At 39.3% G+C, this 24,664-nt stretch overlaps 1 protein-coding gene across 46 annotated transcripts in view; it reads right to left on the bottom strand.

The window, feature by feature from the left end:
• PTPRD (protein tyrosine phosphatase receptor type D) overlaps positions 1-24,664 on the bottom strand; it is a 1,747,466-nt gene that overhangs the window by 884,496 nt on the left and 838,306 nt on the right. The window contains exon 1 of one of the 46 annotated variants that reach the window (XM_064140306.1): positions 6,868-6,974. The exons of the other annotated variants lie outside the window; for them this stretch is intronic. The gene's annotated coding sequence lies outside the window, so the exon portion shown is untranslated. Of the gene's footprint in view, positions 1-6,867; positions 6,975-24,664 lie in introns of those variants that run through there. 46 annotated transcript variants of the gene reach the window in all.

Genomic DNA, 24,664 nt, shown 5'->3' on the forward strand with positions numbered 1-24,664 from the left:
GATGAGGCACTTAGTGCCACGGTCTAGTTGACTGGCTAGAGCTGGGTGCTAGGTTGGACTGGATGATCTTGGAGGTCTCTTCCAACCTGGTTGATTCTATGACAAATTCTTCTATGGTATATGCACAGGTCTATAAGACCAGATGGGATCCACCCAAGTGTACCTAATGTGCTGGCAGACATGATCACCAGACACTCACCATTATTTTCCTATTGTTCTGTCTGAGACCAGGGAGGTCCAAGATGACTGGAGGCTAGCTAAAGGGACTCCCATTTATGAGAAGGGCTGAAAGGATAATCCAGGCCTGAATTACAGTACTCTCAGTCTGACCTCTGTGTCAGGATATTTTATGGAGCAATACAATCTAAGGTCCACCACATGGCACATTAAAAATGATGCAATAAGGCCCAGTTAGCATGGATTTATGAAAGGCAGGTGCTGTCTTGACTAATCCATGATACCCCAGGCATCAATACTGCATCCATTTTTGTTCAATACCTTTATCAATTACCTGGATGAGGGCACTGAGTGTACCTTCAGAAAGGTTGCTGATGACACAAAAGAGCATGATGAGTGTGGTGTGGCTAACAATCTGTTAGGCTCTGCAGTCATCCAACAAGGTCTAGACAGGCTGGAGTGCTGGATGAAGGCTAGCTACATGAAGTTCACTAAGGACAAGTGTCCTGCATCTGGGAAGGAATAACAGTAGGCACCAGTACAGGTTGGAGGATGCCCTGCTGGAAAGCAGTTCTATGGAGAAAGACCTTGAAGACCTGGTGGACAGCAAGTACTGCATGGGACAGCAATATGCCCTTGTGAGCAAGAGAGCAGTGGCATCCTGGGGTGCATTAAGAAAAGTATGTCCAGCAGGTCCAGGGAGGTTATTCTTTCCCTCTGCTCTGGTGAGACCATGCCTGGAATATTGTGTCGAGTTTTGGACTCCCCAGTTCAAGAGAGTCAGGGACCTGTTGGAAAGAGTCCAGTGGTGAGCCAGAAGGATGATTTGGGGTCTTGAGCATCTCCCTATGAAGAGAGAGTGAGAAACCTGGGGCTGTTTAGTCTGGAGAAGAGAAGACCGAGAGTAGATTTCAATGTGTACAAATATCTTCAGGGTGGGTGTTGAGTAGGTGAAGCCAATCTCTTTTTGGTGGTCTGCATCAATAAGACAAGGAGCAACAACTACAAACTGGAACACAAAAGGTTTCATCTCAACATATGGAGAAATTTCTTTACAGTGAGGGTGATGGAGCACTGGAACAGGCTGCTCAGAGAGGTTGTGGAGCCTTCTTTTCTGGACTCTTTCAAAACCCACCTGGATGCATTCCTGTGAGAACTGCTCTAGGGGATCTTGTCTTGGCAGGAAGTTTGAACTCAATGATCTCTGGAGGTCCCTTCCAGCCTCTAAATTTCTGTGATTCTGTGATCTTCTTCTACAATTAGGTGACTCACCCAGTGGATGAGAGAAGGACTGTAGACATTATCTACCTGGATGTTAGTGAAGCCTTTGACACTGTCTCCCACAGCATTCTGCTGCAGAAACTCATGGCACAAGCCTTGGATAAATGCAGTCCACACTTATTAAGAAAAGGTGGCTGGATGGCTGGGCCCAAAGACTGGTGGTGAATAAAGTTAAACTTAACTGGATCTCAGTCATTAGTGGTGTCTCCCAGGGTTCACTACTGAGGCTGTCCTTTTTAATATCTTTATTAATGATCTGGAGGAGGAGATTGTGTGAATCCTCTGTAAGTTTGCAGGCAACATCTCAGTAGTGTAATTACAACTGTATTTTCCTTAAGCTCTACAGTGATTTCTGCAGTTAACTTTTTAAAGTATCACAGTATCACCAAGGTTGGAAGAGACCTCACAGATCAACAGGTCGAACCCTTTACCACAGAGCTCAAGGCTAGACCATGGCACCAAGTGCCACGTCCAATCCTCCTTGAACAGCCCCAGGGATGGCGACTCCACCACCTCCCCGGGCAGCCCATTCCAGTGCCCAATGACTCTCTCAGTGAAGAACTTTCTCCTCATCTCGAGCCGAAATTTCCCCTGGTGCAGCCTGAGGCTGTGTCCTCTTGTTCTGGTGCTGGCCACCTGAGAGAAGAGAGCAACCTCCCCCTGGTCACAACCACCCCTCAGGTAGTTGTAGACAGCAATAAGGTCTCCCCTGAGCTTCCTCTTCTCCAGGCTAAACAATCCCAGCTCCCTCAGCCTCTCCTTGTGGGGCTTGTGCTCAAGGCCTCTCACCAGCCTCGTCATCCTTCTCTGGACACGCTCAAGCATCTCAATGTCCCTCCTAAACTGGGGGTCCCAGAACTGAGCACAGTACTCAAGGTGTGGTCTAACCAGTGCAGAGTCCAGGGGCAGAATGACCTCCCTGCTCCTGCTGACCACACCATTCCTGATGCAGGCCAGGATGCCACTGGCTCTCTTGGCCACCTGGGCCAGTGATCATAAAGCATCTGTATATACACTGCAAGTATAAACAAATTGTGTTATTCCTGCATCTGACTGCCTAAATGCAACTGGACCTACAGCCAACAGGGCTGTTTGTGCATCTGGTTTTGGACCTAAAGTCATAGAAAATTGTGTTATTATTCACGCATCTAACTACTCACTTTGAAGAGAACTGGCTCTATGGCAAAACTGGGCTGTTAGTGTGTCCAGTGTCAGACCCATCCTAATTGGCATCCCTATTAAAAGTATAGCTGCCCCTAACCCCTCTAATCTCTGATGATGAGAACATGAAGAGATTCAAATTTTACTAAATTTACTCTCATTTCACACAACAGTTAGTGAATTACTTTTATTTGTCTAGTGCAAAAGAAAAAAAAACAACGGATGTCATTCTAGTTTTGCAGTTTTTTCCCTCCTTCAAGGAATAGGCACACAAAAAGGGTCAAATAGTGGTTTTCAGTATTGGCAGATGTTAGCTGTCATATGTACAAACACTTCCACAAGGTATTTTCATACCTAGTCTTATATTCTGAATTAGTTATAGTGCATTTATATTTTTTGTTTTGTTCTAAAATATGCTTTACATTAATCAAGACACTACTGTCATTATAATGGACAAATCTCTAAGATCACTGAATGCTCTCATAGACAAATGTGGCGCATTTGCAACACATAACTTATCTAATATGAGAAAAATGTAATTCTGTTCTTAAAGGAGTTCAAGATGTTAGACCACATGTTCATAGACATGGGATATGCTTTGTCTTCTAAGTTGTTGTTTTTTTGCCAGGAATACTGTCATAGCCCTAAGACAATAAGAACCCAAAGAACCATAATTGAGTGAAGGATTTGAAAGAGAGAGGCATTGCCTAAATCTGATATTTTCTGGTAGTACATACTTCAGGGATTTTGAATAATGATAAAGCAATCTTCACAGAATTGTTTGGAAAGGAAATTGATAATATATTGTTTCAGGTGCAGATAACAGTGTATCAGCTTTCTATTTTTATTAATACAAATACGTCATCTCTGTTCATACTGTTGTTGTATAGAAATCTACAGCTAATTTCCAGGCTTACACTTTAAGACATGAATAAACAAGTGAGAAAATGTACATAAGTATAAGAAAAAAAAAAGTATTATCAAAACAGGATTATTAAAACATTCAGCAGAAAGTGAAAAGAGTAAGAAGTTCCTGTGAAATATTGCACTACATACATTCTTTCCTGAGAACAAATTTTATTCTCTCTATTTTTCCCCCTCTTTCACTTCAAGATTTGATTCAGCCGGGAAACATTTCCTCTAATGAATAACTTTAACATACTGTAATTGTTTATCTGTTTTCAAAAAGTGAAACAAAACAACAGCAGCAAGGAAACATCACAATGAAAACAAAACCAAACACCAACACAAAATAATGTATAGTTGGTGCTCTGAAGACATATCCAGGAACTGCAGAGATTAAATGAGAATGGAGTTCATTTGTTTATTGAAACTTTTGTGTCTCTGTCTTGTACTGAGAAGCCAAAAGGTAGAGAAGAATAGGAATATGGATACAAAAATCTGAAAAAAAATAAACCAAAAACATCAAAACAAAATATATATTTAAAGGTCTTATTATGATGTTTTGGGGTTTTTTTTTGTTTATTTCTGGAGTTTCGGTTTGGTTCTTTTTTTTCTGCTTGTTGGTTTGGTTTCTTTAATGACAAAATACCATCTAAAGTTAATGGAACAAGTATATCCACAGCATTTTTTTTCAAAATTGAATAAAACTTTCTAAAAACTGCCACAGTGTGAGTAACCCAATATATTTACAGATGAAGATGTGGTTTTGCTCATTTTCACGTTGTCAGCTCAGATAAATGCATTCCTGATGCACACAGTCGCAGTTCAGAATCCTGATTTTTCTCTCCTGAAGATTATAATTTTTATTGAGAAGAAACAGAATTTATACATAAATTAATGACAGTTGTGGGAAGTTTTATCTAGTTAGATGACAAGAATGCTGACAGTATTTCTGACAGTAACTTATCTAGCGATCGATCAATGAGAGGTTTAGATAACTTTAGATAGCGGTTTTTGACCTCAAGGTTATTTCTCTGTCATGATGGTTGAATAGATTGGCTTACTACTTTGACCAATGACTTTTGAAGCCATTTGTGAAAGTTTGAATTTCAAGGCTTGGTTCAGGAACAGATGCAGTTTTCCCCTTCTCATGCATCTGACCATGCAAAGATATCTCTTTGATGTGTAAAAGGGTAGCTAGAGGTACTATTTGTATTTAACAAGACATATTGTTAGTTACTCAAGGTGCCAATCACGAAATATAAAAATATTGATAAGGAAATAAGACCATTAAATCCATGCAAGAAAGATGACAATATAATCATAGAATCATTAAGGTGGAAAAGACCATTCAAGATCATCAAATCCAATCAACCCAACTACTATGTCCACTAAACTACACCTTGAAGCATCACTTATACATGTTTCTTGAACACTTTCAAAGATGACAACTCCATCACCTCCCTGGGCAGCCCATCCAACGTCTCACCAATCTTTCAGTAAAAGAAATATTAAGTCTATATAGGGGGACTGGGAACAACACAATTCCTACATTGTCAATGAACAGATGAATTTAAAGCTATCAGTCACACAGAAACCCACTGTTTAGGAAACCACAGCTGCTGTTGGTAAAATAACTATGAGATCATTAATGTCCATTGGAAAACTTTGTTTAGCTCTGCTAAGTAATTATTTTACAAAAGAAATTTTAAGAAGAAGGAAATAAGTAAATTTTGTTTTCTCTAAAAGGAGACATATGCATGGTGGGTTCAGTCTTTTAGTCTAAGCATTTGTTACATTTGTTGCTTCTACAAGAATAGTAAAATCTGATCTTCTAGATAGTAATAATATTATGAAATAATTGTGACATTGCTCTTATTAGCTTCCATTATGTTATGTTCCACTCCAGAGCATTGGGAGCTGACTAGATGACTTCTTCACTTATCATTGGCCTTGAAACAGAATGTCACATATCTTAATACATGATAAAGGATTTCTGGGTTCTACTGTCTTCCTGATTGCTGGTTTATCACTATGCATCTGAGGAATTTCATTAAAGGAAAGCAAATCCTAGATCATCCTTGGGATTTAAAATAAAAGATTGCAAAAGGACTGATGAACTGCACATTGTATTGTGGTGCTTGCAACTCCCAGTTCACAAGGCCATTCATGGGCAATGGAAAGACTTACTCAAATAGAATGGGAGCTCTTGTGAACAAAAGTCTGGTCGCTGGTGTTCAGCAAGATTTTTAAAATGTCAAACTGCATTCCTGAGCCCATGGGGAGGAAGATTACCTTATCATCATGCATGTTTACTGCATAACCTATTTTGCCTTATACCGATAACATAAAACTTAAAGTACTATATTTACTAGAGGTCCTGGCTAACTGACAAGGTTCTGGTTAACTGGTGATTAGTAAATTAGCTCATCTGCAAGAAGGGCTACAAGAAGGACTCGGGGAACTACAGACCTGTCAGTTTGACCTCAGTGCCAGGGAAAGTTTGGAATCTTGAGTGCCATCACATAGAACATACAAGACAATCCAGTCATCATGGTTCACAAAAGGCAGGTTCCACTTGACTAACCTGACCTCCTATGACAAAATTACCCACTCAATGGATGAGGAAAAGACTGTGAATGATGTTTCCCTTGACTTTTGTAAAGCCCTGAGCTATGTTTCTCACAGTATTCTCCTGAAGAAACTGTCTGCTTGTGGCTTAGATGGCTGGCTCATGAAGTGGTAGTGAATGAAGTCTACTTGCAGACCAGTCACAATAGGTGTTCCTCAGGGCTTGGTATTTGGGCCAGTTCTGTGTAATATATTTATCAGTGATCTGGATGAGGGGATAAAGTGAATCTTTGGAAAGTTTGCAGATGACACCAAGATGGGCAGGAGTGTTAATCCATTTGAGAGTAGAAAAGCTCTCCAGAGGCATCTGGATAGGTTGGATCAAGGAGTCAAGGACAATTGTGTGAGGTTCTACATGGCTAGGTTCTGGGTCTTGTGCTTCAATCACAACAACTCTGTGCAATGCTACAAACTTTGTGAAGTGCAGCTGAAAGTTTCATGGAAAAACACCTTGAGATTTTGGTCTACAGGTGGCTGAATATGAGCCAGAAGTGTGCCCAGGTGGCCAAGAAAGTTATTAGCTTGTATCAGAAACAGTGTGGCTCATGGGATTAAGAAAATTACTATCTTCAATACTCATCACTTGTAAGGCTGTATCTCAAATTCTGCATTCAGAAAATAGTTTGGAATGTTAATCTTTGTGTAGTATACCTAACCTATGTATTCAGACAGCCTCTTCACACTGGGTATGAAAAAGAGTAAAACATGACTTACAGTCTATTGTGTGATGGCTCAGATTTTGAAAATGGTATCTTCAAAAGACTTCACTTCTCTGACAGATTTACCATTTGTCCAACACGAGTGATACTAAGGAGGAGGAGCAATCCACACCTTCTGTCTTTCCAACAAAAAAATAAGACAAGGCTTCTGTTAAACTACAAATATAGTTATGTTTCCTCATTCCTCACAGTCTTCCTGTGTACTCTGCATGCATACCTGTGCTATATTTTAATGGGTTGCTGTCAAATAACTTAATGAGATTAGGTAATACCCTGGAAAAAATAACAAGCTTCAGTGAGTGTCTGCACTGAAATTCAGTAAACATGAAATATATTAAGGAAATCATTGCTCAGATAAATTGACAATTCTCCTAAAGCAGATACTAGTGGCATGTATCAATAAATTGAAATATACATTCTGTCTATATATCACTAATTCAATATTTGTAATTTGGGGTTTATTTACCATAAAGACTGCAAACCAAAAATAGAGCCAGAGAAAGAAAGTTAGACATATGAAAATATTGAACATTAGGATTTACAATTGTAAAAGGTGAGCCAATACATCTTTATCCTGAAAACTGCTGAGGGGCTACTCCTTTCAAAGAAAGTAAGATTATTTTTTCCGGGTATTAAAGTATTAAATTGAAAGTTTAACTTTTCAAATTTTTACCATTTCTTTGTCAAATTATCAGGATATAAATGGAAAATGAAACAAAACAAAACCAAACAAACAAAATCCCAATAACAACAAAAAAGAACAAGAAAAAAGAACAAAAACTCCACCCACAACCAAATCAAAAAACACAAAAAAATCAGACAAAGAGCCCTACCCCAAAAAATCTGTGTGACTGGGATTTTAACCTACATTGATCACCATCAAAGCTTTTGAAATATCACAGTAGTTGGCATGTAAATAGCTGAGCCATTACTATGAACGAGTAAAGTATACACATACAGATGGTTAAAATGCATGCAAACAACTGCATGCATCTTACTGCCCTAGTAAACAAATGAGCAAAATGCTTGTTAATGTTAGCTTATGAACAAAACTGGAGCCTACACTTTTGAAAATCATAAAAAATAGTTTCAGGTAGAAAAGTTTACTAGTTAGCTTCTATAAAAGCCACCAGTGCATTAGTCAGCAAACTGCTTTCTCTGTCCTATGTAGTTTGGAAATTTCTCAAAAACAGCTGTCGTGCACTGCTGGTTATTAATGCACTGAAATGCTAATTTATGTTGTCAAAGGTTAAGAATGCAAATGGTAATAATAACAAAACCAGATCCCATAATCTGTCCTATTTCTGAAACAAAATATTCTGAAGGATTAAGAATATAAAATTGAAAATTTATATGAAGAAAGGAAAATAAAATTCCATACTTCTATTTGAAAGGAAACAGTAATGTTATCATGTGTAGTCTGTGGTGTGGCATTCATATTGTCTCCTTCATTAGCTTTTCTATTATTACTTCCAAGATAATTTTTATTTATTTTTGAAACGTTGAATATTTTTGGTCTTAGTGCAAAATAGTCTACATAGATACTAACATCAGAATTAAAAAGCAGTTTGTATAAAATAAAAGACAAATCACTGATGATGGAAAGGCTACAAAAGCAAGAAAAACAAAGAGATGATTGTTTGCAAGAAACTCTGGAATATTTTTAGAATTTGCACTGATTTTGATAAAAATTAAACCTCATTAAATGTAACATCTTTCTAATTTGATTGTGACAGGAAAGGAAGGGAAAAAAAATTAGTGGGAAACAACAATGGAAATACCAAGCTTAGAGGAGAGGTAGGTGTTGCTGGCAGAACAGATGCTCCCCTGAAGGGAGTGCAGGCTATGGAAGACTCAAGCCAGATCAGAGGAGAAGAGTGAGAAGAATGGAGCAGCAGAGAGAAATACCAAATGCATCCTCTCCTGTCCTGCCCAAATATGTGTAACAAGTTGGGGAAGAGAGATGCTTGAGTCAAAGCTAGAGCTGTGACTGCAGCTGAGCCTGAAGAGCATACAAATATTTTTCTTATTATTTTGCTTTCATTTGTTTCCCATTATCCAAACAGGTAATTAAATATTCCCTCACAAGCATGCTCCTGCATGAGCCATCCTACTCTGAGATCAGCAGACACATGATGTTCAAGTATAACCTGTTCACAGGGTTATACTTGAATAGGACTACATCTGCCTGGCAGCTAGTCACAAATCATGTTCCTCAGGACTCGGTTCCTAGTGAAATGCTGATCCCTTCTTCCTGGTGTCCTGTGATAAGAGAATGGTCAAAGCTGACCCAGGAGAGGTTTTAACCTAACATCAGGAAACATTGTTTAACTGAAGGGGCTGTCAGATGCAGGAGAAGGCTTTCTAGAGGGGAGATCAATGCCCCAAGCCTGTCTGTGTTGAGGAAACATTTGGAGAATGCACTAAATAACATACTTTAGCTTTTGGTCATCCCTAAATTGGTCTGTTAATGGTACTTATATAAGCTAATTACGGGGGGGGGGGGGGGGGGGGGGGGGGGGGGGGAAACAAAAAAGGTAAAACAATGTATTGGGTTTTTTTGCATTTTTTTAAAAACTTCATTAAGTAACATGTGATCCACTGATAAAATACAGTAGGGGCTTGCTGCATTGCCAAGTCTGCTTTTGATCTTTTCTTCATCTTCGCATATAGCTGGTCACTTAGATTTAGAACCAATCTGGTGCATAAGGATGGCATGAATGCATATTACAGCATGGAAAGTACATTTTTTGTGGTCACTGGGAATGCCATTGAATATTAGAAATCTAGTCTCAGGCATCTGAATAAAATTGACCTTTGCATATTTCAAAATCCTATGAAAAAGTTACAATTTTTATCTACTTTCTGGCTTGTTTCTGAAACACTATGGAACTTAGTTCTGAACCATACCATCCCACTGATAGTAAAAATCTCAGTAAGAATAGGCTGGATGTTAGGAAGAAGTTCTTCCCAGAGAGAGTGATTTGCCTTTGGAATGGTCTGTCCAGGGATGTAGTGGAGTCACCATCCCTGGAGGTGTTCAAGAAAAGACTTGACGAGGCACTTAGTGCCATGGTCTAGTTGACTGGATAGGGCTGGGTGCTAGGTTGGACTGGATGCTCTTGGAGGTCTCTTCCAACCTGCTTGATTCTATGATTCTAATATTGCTATGGGGAATTATTTAAGAACAAACATATCTAAAAAAGAAGCTGCCACACAGAAAATCACTGTACTTGAAATCAGAACCCTGATTAAGGACTGTTACCCTTCAAAATGAGCTAGGTGCTTTATAGAAGGAAGTATACTGGTAAAGATTTGGATATCATACATACAAGTAAATTTTGACTGTAATTGGATAACTTCTGTTAGCCCTATCATTGACCAGTTGCAAGAAAAATGCAGGATAGATTATTAACTGATGATTTATTAAAAGTAAAAACAGGAAAAGAGACAAGTAGTAAGACAAATGGAATATGAGAAAGCTAATTTGAAAATGCTTATGGTTACGAATATCTTAAGTACCATCTTAATACCAACCAGAATATGTAGAATTAGAGGTTATGTGTTTTTACATCATTGATGTTTGACTACTGTGAACTGCAGTGAACCAATACACCATGTATATATATCTGCAAAAATTTTTTTATTTAAAAATATTTGTCTATTTTGATAGCTTAGCATGACATAAGAGTAATAAAGAAATGATGAATAAATATTAATTCCATACATTTTGGTTCTAACAAAAGTTACATTTTTTAATTTAGAATGTAGGTAGAATTGAAATATTGGTAAATTTCAGAATAGCTACTGCTTTATACCATTTATTTAATCTAATATGTTTGAAGGAAACTAGAAGGAAACTACATATTTTCATCTCTTTAATAAGTTTTGCTAGGACATATAAACACAGTGTTAACTGCTCAGTAAAAATCACTTTATTTAATCTTGAAATCTGACTTTGTGAACTCAGATTGGTATTGATGCTTACCAAATCAATCCATAATTTTCCACTGTGTAAAAATCAATCTCAGTTTTCCATAACAGAAAATTTGTAAAAAAATGAGAGATTTTCATATAGTGACCAAAACTTTAATTTTATTGGGTTAAGCAAACTCTAATGAGAGGCAGAGGAAGAATTAAAGAGCTGAACAACAATAAGTTTCAAGTCTTAATGTCATCAAGAAAATCTTAATTTTGGGAGAAGAAAAAGTACTAGAATCCAGATACATTTGCAAAGATATCAAGCATTTCCATTACTTTTAATCACATTCTAGCTTTCTACAGTGACATAAAAAAAAGTTTAGGAAGGTAAGATGCATCCTTGAAAGACCTTTAGTTCAACAGCTAGAACCAGTGCATGGTTAAGTACAATTGTACTTTATACTTTGTTATCTCTAAAAGTCAATGCTTTTTATGTTATAGAAACTGAAGTCAGTCTTCAGTGTACCTTAATGAGAAGTACCTGGATACTGCATTTTTTGTTCCCCTTTTCTACAATTTTGTAGATGTTTGCTGGTATGATAGAGCATCAATTCACAATGCTTAGGATAATATTAGTAAAAAATTGCCTTTGAGTGTATGTATTGAGAAGACCTTGAAAGAATATAGAAGAAAGTTCTAGAGCTACAAACAAAGTCTTTTCATATCAAAGGTCATAGCTTTGTATTATATCATAACAGCCTTTCAGTCCTGACAGAGAGTACATCCCAGTAACATCATTCGGCTAAAATATGTCACTTTTGGTACAGATTCTAGAGATTTTATTTATTTATTTTTGAAATATCAACTATTTTTCTTATGGATTACTCATTTCCATGAGACTTCAAATGGTAGTTTGTCTTTCACAGATTTCAGTCATATAAGAGGCATGAAAAGAGCCATTTTCTGTGATTATCTCTGAATATTTCTTGCATTGTTGTACTGACTAGAAAAGGACTCCTCTTTGACTATAAAAAATGCTTTTCTTATTTAACCAGTTGTGATCTCTCGGAAGCTGCACATACAATTATTTCTCACAGCACCTGGCTCAGCCTCAGGAAGATAGGAAACTTTCAGGATGCAGCCTCAGAATGTGTTTTGTGGACTAAAGTATAAAACAAAATTACATTCATAAAGCATACACTCTTAATTACCATGAATTTAAAATATCCTTTGTTATTGAATCAAACAACTAACAGATGTTAAATCTGATGAACTATCTTATATATAAATCTGCATTCATATTCCAAATATTTTTTTAAAGAGTTCTGAAGTTTTAAGGAGTATCTTGTGAAAAGGGAAAATGTCTGAAAATGCACTAATGAAAGAGTTCAAAATCTTTTCCAAGAAGGGAGGTAGTGATGTAAAAAGTCAGCAGGGAACAGCAGCATTTGCATCTCCATTTGTTTGTTCTTTCCCAAAGCTCACTTGATTTAGATGCAGCATCCATGCTTATGCTGCTTTTTATTCATTCACTTCTTCATTCACAACCAACAAGGAGCAGATTCTTCAAAAATTAATATGTGGGACAAGTGCTGAGTTTTCTATTGCATACATTCACTTGGCTGACAATGTATGCATGTGTGTAATGTAAAATTTAATGATCATGCTAACTATTTAAGTGTTAGCAAAATACACCAACACCTGCCTTTTCCCATACTATACCTGATAGCTTATGTATTGCACTCCTTTATAAGTACTTTTTAATCACAAAATAAAAATGAGCTTAAGCATCTGAAGTAGCTGGCCTTGCTCTCTTGTCATTGACTTTATGTGAGTATTCTTTGTCTTAATATGACACTGGTAGCAGGCCAATTATATTTCATGGATTTCTCTTTTCAGAACTACAAGTGTCTTCCAATAAACTAACTTGAATTATATGAGATGAAATATATACACAATATAAAGCTCTTCAAATAAGAATTGCTAAACTTATATGTTAATATATGTGTGTGAACAGCAATCAATTCCCTTATTATGAATCTTGTGCCCTCCTGATCGAGTCCTTTTAGAGAAGCCTGATTTAAATATAGTGTTTGCCAGTCCTGCCATCTTCAGTTGTGTGAAAAATGCACATTTAATCTTTTACAAAATTATTTTGCTGTGACAAATATTTGGCAAATGCCTACATAGGACTGTCCTGGAGTACCCCAAAATTCTTTCTTCTCCTTACCCCTCCACAGATTTGAATAGGAGAAAAAAGGTGCAAAAACTGCTTTCCCCTCCCCCAGCTCTGTACGCTTGAAGGGGGGACAGCAAAAGGTGCCTTTCCACACATGAGTTGGCCCATGTGGAAGCCCACGCTGGAATCGGGCTGGTGGTTGACTGGGTTTTTGTGCCCAGTATAAAATGGTAAATAGACACTTTGTCTAGAAAAAGATAAACAGAGCAAGGCCTAATGATCATGGAGGTGCTGGGCAGAATGGAGCAATAGAGCAAGCAATAGAATAGAGCAAGGTCTAATGGTCATGGAGATGCTGGGTAGAAGGTTGCACTTGATTTTAGAGGTGTGCTAGTTTACGGCTTATTGGAATATTCTAATAAGACAAATTAGATAATTGATTGTAAAAGAATAATAATGATGAAGTCTGTATCTTTCATTGGTTTGTTAAAAAGTATAAAAAGCCAGAGTATAAATGATTCTTTCCTTCATTGCTCGGGGGCACTGAATCTCTTTGCTTCTCTCTTTGCTTCTCCTTTGCTTCTCTCTTCGCTTTTCCTTTGCTCCACTCTAATCTCTTCCACTAACCTTGGCTGACTAGATAACATGTAAGCCTTGCTGGTTGTTTTCTGTCTGAGAGAGAGAGAGGGTGTTGTGGGCCCCTTCTGGACTTTCTTGGTCTGGAGTGGGGGGAGTTTGGGTCTCTGTATTATTTCTCAATTGTGTATAATTGTAAATACATGTAAATATTGTGTGTGTGTATATAGATATATATATATATATATATATGTATGCTTGTAAAATTAGATTTGCTGTAAATACAGTTTTATCTTATTACCAAGTTGCCTGAGCTGGTCTGGTACATTTAACTGGGGACGGGGACGGGGACGAGGAGTTCAGGGGGAGGGGCAGGTGTATGTGGACGTTCCCATCCCATGGCAAGAGGTCTTTTCAAACTTTGACGATTTTGTGATTCTGTGATCATCTTTGAGATCATTCTCTGTACCTGCTCAAAAGATGTTAATGACTTTATTTTGCTGGACTCCAGAGCTCAATGCAGTACTTCAAGTGGCATCCCACCTGAGCTGAGTAGAAAGAGAGAGTCATATTCCCTCAACCTGCTGACCACACTTGTAATGTAGCCCAGAACACAGCTGGCTTTCTGGACTGTGAGTTTACATTGCTGGCTTAAGTCCAGTTTTTCATCTACCAATACCCCAATTACATTTCTTCAGGGATGTCTTCAATGCCTTCATAACCCACCCTGTATTCATGCTCCAGCCTAGATGAAGGACACTTCACATGGTTTTGTGGAACCTCAAAAGCAGGGGTCCTCAAACTATGGCTCGCAGGCTGGATGCGGCCCCCCAGGGCCCTCAATCCAGCCCGCCGGTATTTACAGACACCTCCACCCCACCCCACCCCACCCCACCCCCCCCCCAGCAGAGGTTGGGGAGAAAGCAAGCAGCTGCTGGGCCTGGGTTGGAACCTGCGCCTCGTCCTTGACCTGCCCCACCATGGGGAGCGTCTTGGCTACAAACTGAGCCGCCGCCGCCGCCCTGTCCTCCTCCTGCTATTTCTCACTGGCACTCAACAAAAGCAATGACGTTCATGATTCTGCACAACTTCTGATTTCCATTCGTGGGACAAATGATTCTTTTGAAGTCACAGAGGAGCTTGCTACACCGAAAAGCATCAAAGGAACAGCCAAACTATGAATGATTTGGAGCTGGACTGGGGTGAACTATTCAGTGTGACAGCTGATGGTGCTCCTAGCATGGTGGGGTCCACGAAAGGAGTGGTTGCACGCATTAACAAAGAGATGGACAAACGCAACCATTCACACCCAATAGCCATACACTGCAACATCCACCAACAAGCACTGTGTTGTCAATCACTGCAGCTGGACTCCTTCACGAAAACTGTGGTTTCTTGTGTTAACTTCATTAGAGCTCATGCACTAAACCTCAGACAGTTTCAGGAATTTCTGTCTGAACTAAATGTTGCCTATGAAGATATGCTGTACCACACAGAAGTCCGTTGGCTGAGTCGAGGGAGAGTTTTGAAACAATTTTATGACTTACTTCCACAGGTTTATGGTTTTATGCTTTCTAAAAACAAAGAAGTACCAGAGCTCAAAGATACAGAATGGAAATGGCACCTTACGTTTCTGACAGATGTATCAGAGCTACTCAACAATTTCAATGTCCAACTTCAAGGAAAGGGGAAGCTCATCTGTGATAGGTATTCACATATGAAAGCATCTCAAGTCAAATTAGACCTGTTCATTAACCAAGTAAAGAAGGAAAACTTCTGCCATCTCCCCACAACTCAAAACTTGTCTGCAGAAAAAACAGCAGTTGCATTCCCAAATAAAACATGTATGGATATACTAAAAATGTTGCAAAATGTTCAAATTATATTTAAAGAGCTTTGTCCCACGAACAGGACATACAGCTTTTCCAGAACTCATTTTCTGTTGACATTGAAACTGTTGATCCGATTTACCAAGTGGAATTGGCTGAACTACAGACCTGTGGCTTGCTGAAAGATGCATTCAAATCAAGCAGCCTTACTAATTTCTATGCATCTGTCCCCTCAGAGACATATCATAATCTCAGGAACCATGCACTCAAAATTGCAGCCATCTTTGGCAGCATCTACGTCTGTGAGCAGACTTTTTCCTGAATAAAACATCTGAAATCTCCAATCAGATCCAGACTAACTGATGAACACTTGCATCACCTGCTACGACTAGCAGTGACAAATATGGAACCTAACATTGACCATCTCATTAGCCACGTGCAGGCCCATAGTTCACACTGAAATATTATTTGGTTTTGTGATTAAAAGTGTTCTTCATTTTAAATATTGCATTCTTTTTCCTGTTTGTTTGTGGTGGGTTTTTTTGTTTGTTTGTTTTGTTGTTTTGGGGTTTTTTTGTGCACTACTACAAATAAAATATGTGCAGTGTGCTTAGGAATTTGTTCATTTTTTCCAAACTATAGTCCAGCCCCCGACAATGTCTGAGGGACAGTGAACCAGCCCCCTGTTTAAAAAGTTTGAGGATTCCCATTCTAGAGGTTCACATAGGAACGCTTCTGAAGTTTAATTTGATATCACTGTCTGTCTTAGTGATGCAAGTAACAAAAAGCACTGTTTCCAATATAGACTACTGAGAGCCACCACTCATCAGTGATCTCCATGTAGACATAGATCTGTTAACTGTTACTACCCAGATCTGACTATTCAGCCAATTATTCATGCACTGAACAGATCAACCATGAAATTCATATCACTCAAATTTAGAGAGAAGTATGTTCTGAGGGACTGTGTTGAAGGTCTTACAGAAGTCCAGATAGATGACACCCATAGATTTTCTCTTGTCCACTAATGTAGTTACTCTATCACAGCAGGTGACTATATTGGTCAGGTACAACTGTAGGACTTGTCCTTGGTGATGCTGTGCTGACTGTCTAGAATTGCTTCCCTGTCCTCTGTGTGTTTTGTCACAATTTAGGAGCATCTGGTCCATGGTCTTCTCAGACGCAAAGGTGAGGTTATGTCATGATTTTAAGCCTAGCTCAAACCAAGCATCACACGGCTCATGCAACTGCCTCACATCCCTTCCTTCTGGTAGGGTGGGAAGCAGAAATTCAGTGCAAAATGTTAAACCTCACAGGTGAGATACGGAGAGTGTATTGGTTTAAGCTGATCATATATCCTATACCATTCTGAGCAATGCTGCTAGGTGAGAGAAATGGGAGCTGCCTGGAATTTGTGAGACTCATGCTGTTATATTGTTTATAAAATTACTTATTCTGGGTTTGGGGTGGGTCCTCTGGGCTTCTGGTTTCAATTTGCACAGGACTCAGTGCATTTTTTGCAGCTATCCATAATCTCTAAGACTGACTGGGTATTTCAACACTTTCCTGTCCAATCTGATATCTCTGCAATAGAGTCGTAAGCTGTCCTTTTCTCAACTAACAACTACACAAGGAAAACAAGGGTCAATCTTCACTTCTGTCATGCAGCAAGCATTGCTCAGAATGGCATAGGATATATGAACCAGCTTAAACTAATACAAATAATTTAATAGAAAAATTCAAAGAGCAAGTGACAACAATAGTAGAAGTAATATATAACGACAAGTAATATAGAGTGCATAACCCTCAACTGCCACCTGCCAAGACACTATACCAGAGAACCATGCATCAGACCCATGACATTCATGGTATTGGATACCCCACTGGTAGGTTCAGTTTGCTATCCTCTGTTTGGCCCCTCCCAATTTCTTCTGAAGATCATTAATCCTATCCTGGTCAAACCTAGGGCAGACTAACAGATTGGTAGTTCCTGTAATTCTCCTTTCTACCCTTTCGAACAATGCAATGTTTCCCTATTCCAGTGACTGAGGCCTTCACCTGGCTGCCATGCCTTTTCAAATATGAAGAGTGGCTTGGCAACTGCATCAGCAAATATTCTCAGGACTCAGATTCATTTTGTTAGGTCCTCATTCCTGAGGTGGCCTCAGACCTGATCTTTTCTTCTAGAGGGAGGGACTTTGATTTCCCAGTCCCCCCATCTCACAATTCATCCACTCAGGAGTTGCTTGCCAATGAAGACTGAAACAAAACATTTGTTGAGTAGCTCAGACTTCTCCATTGTCACAAGTTTGCCAGGTTTGTCCATCACTGGAGGTGCACTTTCTTTGACCTTCCTTTTCTGGTTGACATACCTGTAGAAGTCCTTTTTATTATTATTTGCAAATCTTACAAGTTTATCTTCAGCCAGGCTTTGGCCTTCCTAACTCTATCTGTACACAACCAAGTACCGTTATCTATATTCTTCCCAGGATACTTGTCCCAGCTTCTACTGCCTGAGCAGTTCCTTTCTGCCCTTTAAATTGACCAGCAGGTCTCAACTCAGCCATGTCAGTCTCTTGTCTTTCTCTCCTCATTTCTTTCACCTGGGTATCAAAAGCTCTTATGCTTTCTGGAAAGCATCCTTGAAGATATGCCAACTTTCCTCTTCTTTCTTGTACCTGAGGGTATTTTCCAAGGGAGTCCTAATGACTATGTTCTTGAACAGATGATATTTTTCATCATTAACATTTTTAAATGTCACTCAGGATATATCAGAAGGCCATGGCACTTCAGAATATGGTTTAATTATAGAATCACAGAATCATAGAATATTGTAGGTTGGAAGCAACCTCAAAGATCATCTAGTTCCAACCCCCCAGCATAAACAGGGACACCTTCCACTGGAACAAGTTACTCAAGGCCTCATCCAACCTAATCTTAAACACCTCCAGGGAGGGAGCATCCACATCCTCCCTGGGCAACCTGTGCCAGTGTCTCACCACCCTCACTGTAAAGAACTTCCTAACATACAGATTCAGTCTCCTTCCTTCCAGTTTAAACCCATTACTTCTCATCCCGTCACTACAAGACATTATAAATAGTCCCTCCCCAGCCTTCCTGTAGGAACCCTTCAGATACTGGAAGACTACTACAGCATCTCCTTGAAGCCTTATCTTCTTCAAGTTGAAGGGCCCCAACACTAGTAGCCTGTCCTCATAGGAGAGGTACTCCAGCCCTCTAATGATCTTCATGGCCCTCCTATGGACTTGTTCCAACAGTTCAATGTCCTTCTTGTGTTGGCGGCTCCAGAACTGTGCACAGTACTCCAGGTGGGGTCAATTTGCCATTGTAGTCTTATTTTTAATTAGTTACCATTGATAACTAATAATTATTTATTAATAGTAGTCTTAGGTTGACAGTTGGGCTTCACAGTATCACAGTATCATCAGGGTTAGAACAGACCTCACAGATCATCAAGTCCAACCCTTCACCACAGAGCTCAAGGCTACACCATGGCACCAAGTGCCACATCCAATCTTGCCTTGAACAGCTCCAGGGACGGCGACTCCACCACCTCCTTGTCAGCCCATTCCAGTGTGCAATGACTCTCTCAGTGAAGAACTTTCTCCTCACCTCGAGTCTAAATCTCCCCTGGTGCAGCCTGAGGCTGTGTCCTCTCATTCTGGTGCTGGCCACCTGAGAGAAGTGAGCAACCTCCTCCTGGCCACAACCACCCCTCAGGTAGTTGTAGACAGCAATAAGGTCACCCCTGAGCCCCCTCTTCTCCAGGCTAAACAATCCCAGCTCCCTTAGCCTCTCCTCGTAGGGCTTGTGCTCGAGGTCTCTCACCAGCCTCGTTGCCCTTCTCTGGACATGCTCAAGCATGGGGGTCCAGAACTGAGCACAGTACTCAAGGTGTGGTCTAACCAGTGCAGAGTGCAAGGGCAGAATGACCTCCCTGCCCCTGCTGACCACACCATTCCTGATGCAGGCCAGGATGCCACTGGCTCTCTTGGCCACCTGGGCACACTGCTGGCTCATGTTGGGGCAGGTATCAATCAGCACCCCCAGATCCCTCTCTGTCTGGCTGCTCTCCAGCCACTCCGACCCCAGCCTGCATCTCTGCATGGGGTTGTTGTGGCCAAAGTGCAGCACCCTGCACTTGGAGCTATTGAATGCCATCCCATTGGACTCCGCCCATCTGTCCAGGTGGCCAAGGTCCCACTGCAGAGCCCTTCTGCCCTCCAACCCAGCCACATCTGCCCCCAGCTTAGTGTCATCTGCAAACTTGCTGATGACTGACTCCATGCCTTCATCCAGATAATCTATGAAGATGTTAAAGAGGATGGGGCCCAGCACTGATCCCTGAGGGACACCACTAGTGACTGGCCGCCAGCTGGATGTGGCACCATTCACCACCACTCTCTGGGCTCGGCCCTCCAGACAGTTCCTAACCCAGCACAGAGTGTTGCCATCCAAGCTGTGGGCTGACAGCTTAGCCAGCAGTTTGCTGTGGAGGTCTTTGCTGCTTGATGGTCTTAGAGATCTTTTGCCAACCAAAACAATTATATGATTGCATGAATTGACATCTGTAAGCATTTGTTCAAGGTAGAAGGAATTATAATAGTTTAAACATTTTAATAACAAGGAAATTTATTTAGCACAGAGACACTAATGACTCATAAGCTATCAAAGAGAGGAATGGATTTTTAAAAACTTTACATGTAAGCCTTATGCATAGTCAATATATTGTTTATATAGGTTCAATATCAAAAAAACAATCACATGGAACACTACAAAAGACTTGGAAAACCGGATCACCTTTTGAGATCAAGGTGATGTGCTCACTATTGTTTCTTGCTTTGTAGAAGGGGTGTGTATAATGAGAGACAGGAAGCTTTAAGCAATGTAATCCTAAGCATTTGTGGTTTATAGATTAGGTTTTACTAGTTTCTGTGGTGTGGCATAGAATGGAATTCCTACTATATTAACTCCTTCCTCATTCCATTCCTTTCAAAGTGCTTGGATGTAGTCTGGAAAGACACTATGTACTATTGAAGAACTTCTTTTAATTCTTGTCAGCATCACTGAACTGAAAATTGTCCCAAAGATCCTTCTGTCCTATTACTAAATCATTTGTCAGTGATAATCTGTGAAATGTCTGCTCTGAAGAAAAGATTGTACTCTCATATTCTCATGCCATTTCAGAGGCAAATCAATAGAGAATTTTATTTAGCAGTCTTAAAATATGAAAAAAAAAACGTTCTGGGGAAATAGCTGTTGAAACTGTGATTTTATTATGAGTAGGGTTTAAATATATTAAGTGTTTCTATCCAGGTCATTCTTGTATATGTTTAGCATTAGCAAGTTATGGAAGTCTTAGGATATTTTAAAAAATAAAGTAGAATTAATTAAAAGGAAAAAATGCATTGAGAGATATCATTTTAACAACAGTTATGACTGCATAACAACAATGATAATAAAAACATTAGTTGCAATCTTTATTTTTTCACTTTAGTTATAATTTTGGGCACCCATATGGACATTTAAATAAATTTGACAATTCAAAGTCATATCCTTTTGCTTCATTTGCAGTATATATTTCAAAACAATTGGATACTATGCCAAAGATATACACTAAAACCAGATGTAAATGTTATTCTAACCTCCAGTTAGGTAAAATAAACTACAACAGTGTTGACATGAGTGTTTAGGAACGGTATGAGTGTTTATTTTGACCATTCATGCATCTATTGCAGTACATGAATGTAGATCAAAGCTTTGCTTACATTAATTGAACTATTTCTGTACTCCATAGATGTCCTGTATAATCCGTAAAAGGAATGTTCTCCAACATGTTTAGAATTCCTCTGTGCAGCTGCTGGTGGCTCTTAACTTTACTACAGGCACAGGTCCTTAATGCCTCAACTCATTACAGAGGCAAATATCAGTCAGTGACAGGTAACTTTTCATTCTAAGACACTTGTGCCGCTGATGTCTGTTCTTCAGGCATATTTCATTTTGCACCTGAAATTATTTTCTGTGTTACAACTATGAAGTGTGATAAAAAAAAAAACACAAAAAAACAAAAAAAAACCACCAGTAATTTAGATAAACCCTGCTAAATGGCTAAACTGAAACAAAGCTGAAAAATGAAGGTATAAATGGCTGGAGTGATTAAGACTGTCAGGTTCTCTTGAGTCCTGTTAGAGAATGAAGTAAGTGATGGGTTATTATTATCCCTGAGCATAAATTTGGTGGATTTAATTAAAGATGTTCTATTACATTTTGCAAAGGCTAATTGAGACAGTAAATAAAAAACTAGAAAAGCAGAAGATGCTATTGTTAATGGAATAATGGATAACTAGGCACTTTAGAGACATCTGTCTTTTTAAACTCTTGAATTTTGCTGCTTGGATTTTTTATATTATAAATTCAAAGAAATGGGTGATTTTAAGAATGTCAGATTTTTCTTCGTTGACTACTACTATTGCTCCCAATAAAGAAAGTATATAAAATGTATAAATGCATCTTAAAATAGAGGAGATCCTTACAATACACACATAGTCATTGGTTGCAGATAGGATAAAAAAAAGTTACAAGCTACAAAGGAAATTTCCTGGAAGACTTCAGGTGCCCCTGTTAGTGAAGTTCTTCAACATATGTATAAAACGTAAACAAAGGTGAAGCTTAGGAACATCATTCTGAAAGGAGAATGGACCACACTGCAGTAGAAACACAAATAAAAGTTCTGCCTAAGTTTGTAGATCCCAAACAATATTTTTCACTGTTTATATATACGATAATCAGAATAAATAACATGGAAGATAGGTGAAATCCAATGGCAAATTCTCCCTCTTTTAGCTTGTCTAAATTAAGCTAAAACCCAGACAAAGACAAACCAACCAGCAATCAGTGCAAACACTGACAACCCGATCAGATTCTAGAAGAAATAATTTTAATAAAAGCTATTTGAGAATAATGTAGGAACTAAATCTTCAAGTGCAGCTTATTCTATGACCCATGTGAGTGGAGGGTTTTTATTTATTATTTATTAGTCTGAAACTAAAAAAAAGGGAATAAAATAACAATCTTATCTTTAGAGAAATACTCTAACACTGTTCTCATGTGCCAAAGAGAAAGAATAGATTCACAGGGAGAAAAAAATTATATATCTACTATACATATAAATGTGTCTTGGAGACTTCCTATGAGGGAATCTTGTTAAGACAACTAGATTTCGGTACAAATCTTACCAGTTTTAAGGAACTGAGCAAAGAAAGACAGCATGGATGGAGACTCTGAAAATCTCCTTCTCCATTGGCTCACACTCTTTATTTCCACCAGGATAGCAGTCAAAACTCACTTTTCTTCATAGCATGAACTTGGTCATTGGCCTGGGAGCAAAAGTGGCAGGGGTTTCTCATGTGACATGGTAAAATGATGAGGATTTTTTTTCTCCTAGCACTTGCTTCCAGTGAATAACTCTCACAACTCACAAAAGGTGCAAAGCTGATCAGAGTAATTGTGTCAAGACTAGACTACATTTCAGACAAATCTAATTTAAGAGGCTTCTGTAATACCTGCAAACCTTTGTCACTTAAGTTGAAGGCTGGATCAGCTACAGTCAATCTTACCTCAGAACCCAAGCGAATGTCTAGTTGGTTATGTGTGTATGCTTGTATATCCATTTATTTACTAAAATGTAGACATCAACAAACAAATCATTTCAGTTGACACTCTTTTGGTAAAAATGAAGTCTAGAAAAGACGCATATATCTAAAAATTCCTATGCTGATTCAACCCATGTATTTTCAAATATTTCAGGCTGAGCAATAGGGTAATATTTGAAAATGCGTACCAAACTAAAGCCCAGTGCTGATCCTTGGGGAACACCACTAGTGACTGGCTGCCAACTGGATGTGGCACCATTCACCACCAATGTCTGGGCCTGGCCTTCCAGTCAGTTCCTGACCCAGCACACAGTGAATCTGTCTAAGCCATGAGCTGCCAGCTTGGCCAGGAGCTTGTCATGGCAGATGGTGTCAAAGGCTTTGCTGAAGTCCAGGTTGACTACATCCACAGCCTGCCCCACATTCACCACGCAGGTAACCTGATCATAAAAGGTGATCAGGTTGGTCAGGCAGGACCTGCCCCTCCTAAACCCATGCTGGCTGGGCCTGATCCCTTGGCCATCCTGTAGGTGCTTTGTGGTGGCACTCAAGATGACCTGTTCCATGCCCTTGCCTGGCATTGAGGTCAGGCTGACAGGTCTGTAGTTTTCCAAATGAGTATCACATTGGCCTGCTTCCAGTCTTCAGGAACCTCTCCAGTGAGACAGGACTGTTGATAAATGGTGGAGAGTGGCTTGGCCAACTCATCTGCCAGCTCTCTCAGCACCCTAGGATGGATCCCATCCGGTCCCATGGACTTGTGAGGATCCAAGTGACTCAGCAGGTCACTTACTTCTTCCTCCTGGATTAGAGGGGGACTATACGGGTCCCTGACTCCATCTGCCAGTTCAGTTCAGGAGTTCAGTTGTCTTGGAGACAACCTGTCCCATTATTGAAGATTGAGGCCAAGAAGGTGTTAAGCACCTCTGCCGTCTTCTCATCTTTTGTCACTATATTCCTCTCTCTAATAAGGAGCGGAGATTGTCCTTGCCCCTTCTTTTGCCATTAATATATTTATAGAAACATTTTTTATTCTCATTATTTGATGGAAATTTTAAGTGTCCATTCACACAGTAAAGAACATAATAAACAATAAAAATGGAGGCTTTCAGTTCACTTAAAATTCATGAAACTTTATTTAATATGGCTGACTGTTATTACTAGCACTTACTCAATATAATGCACCTACCAGAAAACTTTGAGAATGAAAATTAAAGCAAATGCTTTTGTTATTTTATATAAATTACATATGCCAAACAAGTATTTTTACATAACTATTGTATGCCTCCTAGTATTACCTTGATTGGTGGAAGGACTAAATTTTATGAGGAATTTCAGGGAAAGTAAAAAGTCAGCTGCACCCCAAGTAGGCTTTGTCAGGAACATCAATCAGAGAAAGTTTTCATGTCAATTTGAATTAGGTTGATGAGCTTTATTTTCCCTGTGCTACGAGGCAACAAAGAAGAAAAATAAAATATGAAAAGATCGTAGTCCAGTAAGTGTTGTGCCAAGGACAGCATGCAGCTGGGCTTGCTGTAGCCCAGACTGGTTCAAGCTGCTTTAACAAGGATCCTGGGGTCACAGAATCAAAGAAAGTCAGGGATTGGAAGGGAC

This window comes from Pogoniulus pusillus, chromosome Z, assembly GCF_015220805.1.
Source record: "Pogoniulus pusillus isolate bPogPus1 chromosome Z, bPogPus1.pri, whole genome shotgun sequence".
Classification (NCBI taxonomy): Eukaryota; Metazoa; Chordata; class Aves; order Piciformes; family Lybiidae; genus Pogoniulus; species Pogoniulus pusillus.